Consider the following 8,714-nt stretch of genomic DNA (forward strand, 5'->3'; position numbering starts at 1 on the left):
AAAAAGCACAAAAAGGCCTTAGTTATTACGGGCAATAAATCAGGAGTAATGATAATTGAATAACTGGCATCATTAATGTTTCCAAAAAAGTAAATTACTGTATTAGAAAATTATATGAAAATGTAATTGATTACAAGTAATCGATTACTCGTAACGCGTTACGTACAACTCTGCCTACTAGTGACCCGAAAGTCAGGGGTTAGATTACTACAGTGGTAGTTCCGTTCCGATGGAGGCCAAATCTCGGTGCGCGTTGAAGAACATGACATGGTCGGCATTCCAGAGCTCTCCGTAAAGGCGTACCTAATTATCATATCGGTGTTTTGACGCGCTGAGCCCCCTAAATTAATTTTTTATGTTTGCAATGCTTTTGCGACTCTTATATACGACGAAAGTGTCGAAACAAACTCCACTTGTGCTATTGAATTGCGAGCTTTTTGAAGAACATGCACTGCCTTCATTAAATATCAGCGTAACGCCTGTGCCATGGAAACACTATCAGTCACAGTATGCGCTCAGCCGGCTATTATATCCTGGCAAGAACAAGAAGTCCCAGCCGGTGAACTCTGTTTCCGATCTCTCAACGATTTCGGCCAGAAAAACAAGTACAAAACTTTCGGAAGTGAAAAATAACATCCCATTCTTCTTCTTTATCAGGCTAAATGATCACAGAAAATATACATTATTTCTGTTGGTTAGCCTCATTGATCACAGGGGATGGAAAGGTTTGTTGATGCAATTAAAAAAAAGTAGTTACAGGTTCAAGTGGCTGAAACGATAATGATTGAGCGGTTTGCTACGTTTACTGAAAATACTGTTCTTCATTTGAATGAACAGAAAACACTGGTAATTAGGATAAGAATAATGATGTAGCCTCAGCCATGTACCGCTTCCGCCTGGCATTTTTTGATGGAAGAAAGAAAGCCGTTGCGCGTATGAAATAATATACACAACATGCTCATATAATCTTAAGCTACTGCAGTACTTTGTTTCAAGCATTTTCTCAGTATGGTATCATCGTTTTTTTCCTCGTTACTTGTAATTTGGCCAGGAAACGGAAATTGTGCTGCTGAAGCAGTCGGGCTTCCTCAGTGCTGCATCAATGTGGATAAAGCTGGTTTCGGAAGGCATTTTCTTAAGGAAAATGATCGTTTACGTTCGTTATTTTGGTCTTGAACAACTGCCAACGTAATGATGTTGAATAATATTTGAAGAATGGAGATCAAAAGAAAACGGCTGTGTGCGAGACACACCGGCACACGTACACGCACACACACACACACACACACACACACACACACACACACACACACACAGAGAGGGGGGGGGAGAGGGAGAGATAAGAGAAACACAGTCGCGTCAGGGGGGGGGGGGATGAACAACAAGAGGGAAGGCAGGGAGGTTAACCAGGTACATATCCGGTTTGCTAGCCTTCACTGGGGGAATGGGAAGGAGGGCATAAAGATGACAGAGAGAGAGGAAAAAGAGAAAGAGAGAAAAAGAAAAAGAGGATTGTCAGTCAATCGGCTGGTGCGTATGCAGCGGTGGCACTACACAAAAGTTGAAGGTGGTCACGTAGGCCTGGTGTACTCAAAAAGCACTAGACAGCTTTGACTGCTTTTTGATCCGACGAAAGGCGATGACGGTGTTCCAGTAGCATCTGCACAGAGAGTGGCCGATCGTCCAATTGTCGCAATGCGTTCGAATTTGTCGCAATGCGTTCGTGGTTGTTGTACATTTTGTGCAGAAGGCTCAAGCTCAATTGTTTTAGGGCTGATGAGGGCAAATTTGATTTTTTCTGTGTTCCTGGAATTGAAACACGTACTTGTGGAAGTCTCAGGCACCACGGAAGATACAAAAATTAAAAAAAATACTTATCTGGGATATAAAATAGATCTGTAAAAATGGGACACGTGCTGAAATTCCAATCTTTATAGTTCACTGGCTTTGCGCAGCAGTCGAAAAACACTGCACTCAGTTTATACACGCGTAAATATTACAGCGAGTATTCCTTTTGAGAAAGGTAACATTTACCCCATTCAGGTAGATAGTAACATACTTGCCAGCCAATCTTCCAGCGTGTTTCAGAAAGTAGTGGTGCAGGTCATTTATGGTTCTCCTTTAAGCCCAAACTATTAAAACTAGTTGAGAAATATGCCTCGACAGAATTTCTTGCGACAAAGAAAACATACAAATCGTGGTTTAATTTTGAAAGCCGCGGATTGATATAGACCTCAATAAGTGCGTGCAAGAATGTGTAACAGTAACACTTTACTTAACTGCCTGAACTTAAAGGATGTAAACGGGATGCTAAAGCTAGCAGTCGAGGAAAGAAGAGACTCCTTTTTTCCCTCAAATTTAACGTATGTCTGAAAGAAAACCGTAAAGCCTTCTGGAAACACATAAGAACAAGTAGAAGTGTCAACACGACAATTCCAGCTTCAAAATTTAGTGGAACGACCATATCGACAGACCCTGAAAGTATTTAAATGTATAATCATTGTTCGAATCGGCGTTTTCAGACAGATTGATCCTTTTTACAGCTGCATCTCTTCCCGCTAACTTTGCCTCGACTGATGAAATGCATCAAAGAATAAACATGTACGTGAACGATATTTACTCTCTCTTTCGAAATAGTTCATGCTCATCACCAAGGTGGTGGCACCAAAGCAGGGCCACTGAGTGTAGAACGCGACAGCATCATCGGGCCCCATGTGAACTGCTTTCAACCATACCACAAGCAAAGGAACATTTGTGCCCATAACATTGGCTGTCTCAAGCTGTCCTAGAATGTATACTGTATGTACAGTTGCTAAGTACCCACTAGGCCATAATTCTTTCTTTCGCCGCTTGGCAAAGTACCCACTAGACTTCCGTAAAGTACTCCACGCACCTGCGCGTCTACAGGACTTGTAATCGGTGGGCAGCTTTAAATGACCCACTCGGTGTGCAGGTCACCTTTCTTGACACCCGGCGCGATTTTCCAGTTCTGCTACGTAATGTTACGTGCGTAAGGACACCTCACACGTACCCTAGATGTACAATTCTTGAAGGAAACATTACTGAGTGACCAGCTGTGAAAACCTGCACTGTGTGGTGTGCAGCGCGCATCTCCTTCTCTCTCTCTCTTACTCTTTTATTTCCCTTTCCCAAGTGTAGGGTAGCAAACTGGACGTAGTCTCGTTCACCTACCAACCTTTTTTTTTTAATTAAATGTATGTAAGGAGAGGTTGACCTACCAACCTTTCTCATATTCCTTTTTTCCTCGCGCACTACACTTTAATGGCGGTTTTTTTTGTTTTTTTTTACGAAACAGTTTTCAGCACTGGCGTTGTTGTATGGCAGGAAACCTGCTTACCCCGTAAAAGGCTTACGGTCGATTCTCACCTGGACTGAAATTTTTATAGTTCATATATTTGCATCTATTTCGATAGCTGGTCACGAGCAGCGCCAGTGTTTTTATCAAAACCAGATACACTGATGCCGGAACTTCCACCTAACGGCCTTCTTTGAGATTATCGTGTTAAAAATTGACACCCAGTAAAAAGAGGTAACAAGCACTACTCTGTAGGCTGAGCCGGAAGTAAACATTAACGCCACAATCAATAAACCACGTGACCCTTCCTCTACATAACCCGATCTCTGGCTGGCTAGGCGGGCACCACTTAACGTCGTTGCTCGAAAGTGTTGTTGACAGTGGCTGTCCTTCATAGGCGCTTATTACTTTTTTTTCTGGGGAAACGCTGTCCATCATCATTTGTCGTGCACGGTTGGCGGGCGTTCTCTGCTCGATAGGAAAAACACAAGCTCCTAATATTGTTTTTGTCTTTCAGGGAAACGATAAAGGCAGTTATTTTGAAAGACTGGGGTTTACTCCAATTTTTTCACAATACTTGCATAATTGCATGAGCTGCCGGTATATTAATGGACCTTAATTTTCTATCATGATGGGCCGCCGCAAATTTTATGCTAGCTCCTTTCTTAGATGCCACTTACTCTCGTAACTAAAACTTTAAAAAATGGGGTCGATAAAGTATTCGCTTGATTTCTTTTCTCTCCACGCGCAAGCTCGCTTTCGCGTTTTATCGTATTACAACTCTTTAAACTGCCATGACTGCAGTTTTTGCGCTTGACTGCAGCACTCAACTGTGCCGTGAGAAAGCAACACCTGCTTATCGAGCGCCTTGAAGGCGTTTACCACTTTTAACACGGTATTCGAGGCACGAAGAGAATTGACTAGTGACTCTGTATACGCAAGTTTTTTTTCCCCCTTGTCGTCTATAGTGCCCCAGTATCAAGCATGCATGTCCCATCATTTTCTATTCCCCTACAACGGCGTCAAACGTACAAACATAGCTGATCGATGAGCAAGTCTGATTGATTAAATCGATCAACGTGCATCTCCTAGCATATTTGAGTTCACCGAATGACTGAATATATAAAAAAATGTCGCGCTAATCGTTTTCACCTTTCTTCCAGATCAGGTCAGCCTGTATTAGCCCTTTAATTTCCAAACACAGTTTCAGTTCATGAACAATGCATTTCGAAAGGCACTGAATTCTAGTTCACTCATGAAATCCCTCTTTGCAAATATAAATTTTTATAGAAAACATAAGAAACTGTTTTCGACTAATAACGCAGACGTCTGAGATATCATGTTTATTCAAGTTTTGACTTAGGTTTAGCGTTATCTCAGCTGCTTTCTGCGTCAGTTCAGCTGAATTTTGCCGGCGCCATATTTCATTCCGCGTGAACTAACATTTATTGTCATGTTTTTGATGTGCGATTTTTATCGCGGTAAGCACGTGACGGAAGAAAAAAAATTGGCAGATCCCACGTACAGAGAGAATCGATGATATGCGAAGCACGAGTGAGAAGTATTGATATGTCGCTTTAAAATCAGCACAACGTTACGAGGTGGAGGTAAATTATGCCGGTCATGACTTTATTGTCATGATTATCATGTTTGAGTGTGTCGTTTACCTTCGTCACCTATTGACGTCACATAATACCAAATTTAGTATATGTGCAGCTAGCAAAACGGCCGCGAGCACGCTATGAGCGCGGTATGTTGTCATGTTCTCACATGACACGCGTACCGTGTTTGCACGAGTCATATACCTTCGTCATCCATTGACGTCACGTAACACCAAACTTGGTATATGTGGAGCTAGCAAAATGGCCGCGAGCGCATCATGAAGGACCCAATATACTCCAGCGTAAAGCTGACGCACGCGCATGCTGGGCTCAGCGACGCTACGTTAACAAAACTCGAGCACTCGATAGTCTGACACCAGGTGCGACCAGCGTCCGTCGGCGTGGCCCGATGGCAACCTGCGCGGGCGTTTAAATGCGCATGCGTCAAAGCAACGCAGAGCGGCGCGTGCCTGCGAGTATAAGGCAGGACCTGCGCCTGGCGTGGCAACGCCGGCTTGACGCAAAGAAACGAACGCCGGTGCGAACGCGCACCGGGTCACGTCGATATGTATTGGCACCTTGACTGTGGCATGTAGTCATGTTCTCACATGACACGCATCTCATGATTATCATGTTTGCACCAGTCACATACCTTCGTCATCTACCGACGTCACGTAATACTAAATTTGGCATATGTTAAGCTAGCGGAACGACAACCAGCACATCATGAGCGTGGGATGTAGTCATGTTTTTACATGACATGCATCTCATGATATCATGTTTGCACCAGTCACATACATTCGTCATCCATTCACGTACCGTAATTCCAAATTAAGTATATGCGATGCTAGCGAAACAGCCACGAGCGCATCATAAGCTTTGCATGTAGTCATGCTGTTACATGACAAGCAAGTCATATTTTCATGTTAGGGTCTGTCGCTTGCGTCACCATGCAATCATGTCATAGCATACCAGTTTTGCAACATGTCATGTGAACGAAACCATCACAAGAGCAGCAGCACCATGAAATGTAAATCATAACATTCATGTCATACATGTCATGATTTTCATATTATGACTAGTCGAATATGGTCGTCCTACAGTCATGTTATGCCATACCAAGTTTGGTATCGATACCGTTACCGAAACGGCCAGGAGAGCCAATCATCGTAGGCCGCTAGATAGATAGATAGATAGATAGATAGATAGATAGATAGATAGATAGATAGATAGATAGATAGATAGATAGATAGATAGATAGATAGATAGATAGATAGATAGATAGATAGATAGATAGATAGATAGATAGATAGATAGATAGATAGATAGATAGATAGATAGATAGATAGATAGATAGATAGATAGATAGATAGATAGATAGATAGATAGATAGATAGATAGATAGATAGATAGATAGATAGATAGATACGCTCAAAGTCGCCGAAGTTCGCTAAGAAATCATTTAATAAAAGCGACTCACTCATGACGTTCATTATAGACGGAAAAATGTAAACAATAGAAAGTAACATTTTTTGAAGACGTTACTTACTGTGCGAAAATGTATGCAACCTGCAATTCTCACTCCGACGTGGAATTTTGTTCACTCGGCCCTTTATGCATGACTGACAGCAATGTTCTCCTTCCGCTATGTTTGCTGGTATTAGAGACAAAATTCTGGTGCGGTACAGAGTGCCTCACTATTAGCGGTGGTTTTGTGTATCACTATGACCTCACGAAAGCGCATGAGTCGTAAGCGAGTCTTGCTTGGAGAAATGTTTACATTTGCGAGATTTTAAAATGGTACTTAGCATGAATACTATTTGAAAAAAAAAACAGTTGAAAGAAAGATGACAGGCATTTTAGCCAGTCTAGAGAAACTGGTATCCTAGAAACCTTACGCTTGATAAGATAAGAGGGTAGGCTGAAAGTTAGAGAGAGGGCAAAAGAGGGAGCTCACACACACACACACACACACACACACACACACACACACACACACACACACACACACACACACACACACACACACACACACACACACACACACACACACACACACACACACACACACACACAACACACACACACACTCTGTCTCTCTCTCTCCCTCTCACTCTCTCTACTGACAGTCACTATATTGCTATTGGTCCAATATAACATTTGAAATTATGTTTAGCATGAGTTGTGAAGCAATTACGAGATGTGTGCGCAAGAGCAAGAACAGGTCGCACCAGTTTTTTAAGGCACATCACTGTATTAGAGACCACACAATAAGCTGCTCGTAGTGAGTGCGCTGCCCTGCTTGTGAAGGAAAATACATCTCGTCAGCCAGCTCAGTTTTTCTTGTGATGCGTGTGAGTACGACCCGATCATCCCTTTTCCTGGCGCCCTATTGCGAATGTTCTTCGCAAGTCACACCAGTTCTTGGTAAAACGACGCTCTGTAGTAGCAATGCGATATGCATCTGCCACATTGATGTAAACATGCCCCTTGTTTGTGTTGTAAGATTGCATGTGACCTGTAAATCGCTACGCGACGACTGAAAATAGCTGATCTTGTGACCATATTGAAGGTTGCATCATGATTGGATGTGCCAGTTGTCGGAGAAAATTCAAGACACACGCAAACAGGGACCCAAGAGGGCGAGAAAAAAGATACGTCGGTTCTCAGGTTCTCTTCTATGGTACGTTTGTTTGCATGTCCTACTTTCTATCACAACAAACTCCTATACCAACGAGTTTGTTCCATCGTTCTGAAGATAGATATCTTTCGTGAAATGTATCCTTCGGGAAAATTACATTCACGTGTTGACTCTATAGGACACGGCATGCGCAATGCGAATGCTGGGCGATTGAGAAACATGTTCGAGCTTTATCGCGCCGTCGTCAGCCGATACAAAGTTTGAATTGTTTCTATCGCCCAGCCTTTTTTTTCTCGCGTTCTAAGAAATTCGCTTAGCGAAAACGAAAGAAGTGCCGAGTTGATTCCTCGTGACCCGGGACACAAAAAAACGCGCATCCTTTTGCTGTCTCGGACGTCCTTGCGAATTCCGTCGGTAACGAAGAAGCAAAACAGCGCGACGACAATGCGTTACCGTAGATTGAACCATGGGACTCGGCAAACAAGTGCACGAATGAAGCAAAGAAAAAAACGCAAAGAAGCACACTTCAACCAGGAGCACGCAGTACGCGTGCGCGCGAGGCCACTCGGGTAATCTTTTGTTTTGCTCCGGGCTACCGATATTTCCATCGGTTTGATTGGACTCTTTTATTCCGATACGACCACACCGCTTCGGCAATATCTGTGACGAGAAACGACAGCTTTCTCGTCTCGTCGTTCTCGTCTTTTTTTTTTCTTTCTCTATACCCTTGGTGAGACGAAAGCAGCAAGACCGAGTTTGTTTCTGCTCGGATTAAGAGGTGGGCTGCGCACGGGAGAATAAAAGCGAACGCCAGGAGACGGAAACATTCTGTTTGATTTTCCGCCTTCGATACGTCTTACATACTCTCATTTCGTTTATTTCGTGGAAGCGCTCCATACATTATTCAGTACACTTGTTTTGTTCCGCAGCTAGCGAGCTCGGGTGCCGCATACCGCTTTGCCATCCAGTGCCATGCACTCCTCCTCCACCTTTCATTCTCTAAAACCGTGTCTGAGTTTCCTCTGCTTTCCCTTGCCTCCTTTCCCTCTTCTTCTTTAGCACGCGTCAAAACTCTGAGAAGCAAAACGGAAAGCTTATCGAATGCGACGTGCCAAGTCGGCGCAAGCCAAGTCGGCTTCGGCGCAAGACTTGTTTG

Source organism: Rhipicephalus microplus, chromosome 2, assembly GCF_043290135.1.
Source record: "Rhipicephalus microplus isolate Deutch F79 chromosome 2, USDA_Rmic, whole genome shotgun sequence".
In the NCBI taxonomy this organism is placed as follows: domain Eukaryota; kingdom Metazoa; phylum Arthropoda; class Arachnida; order Ixodida; family Ixodidae; genus Rhipicephalus; species Rhipicephalus microplus.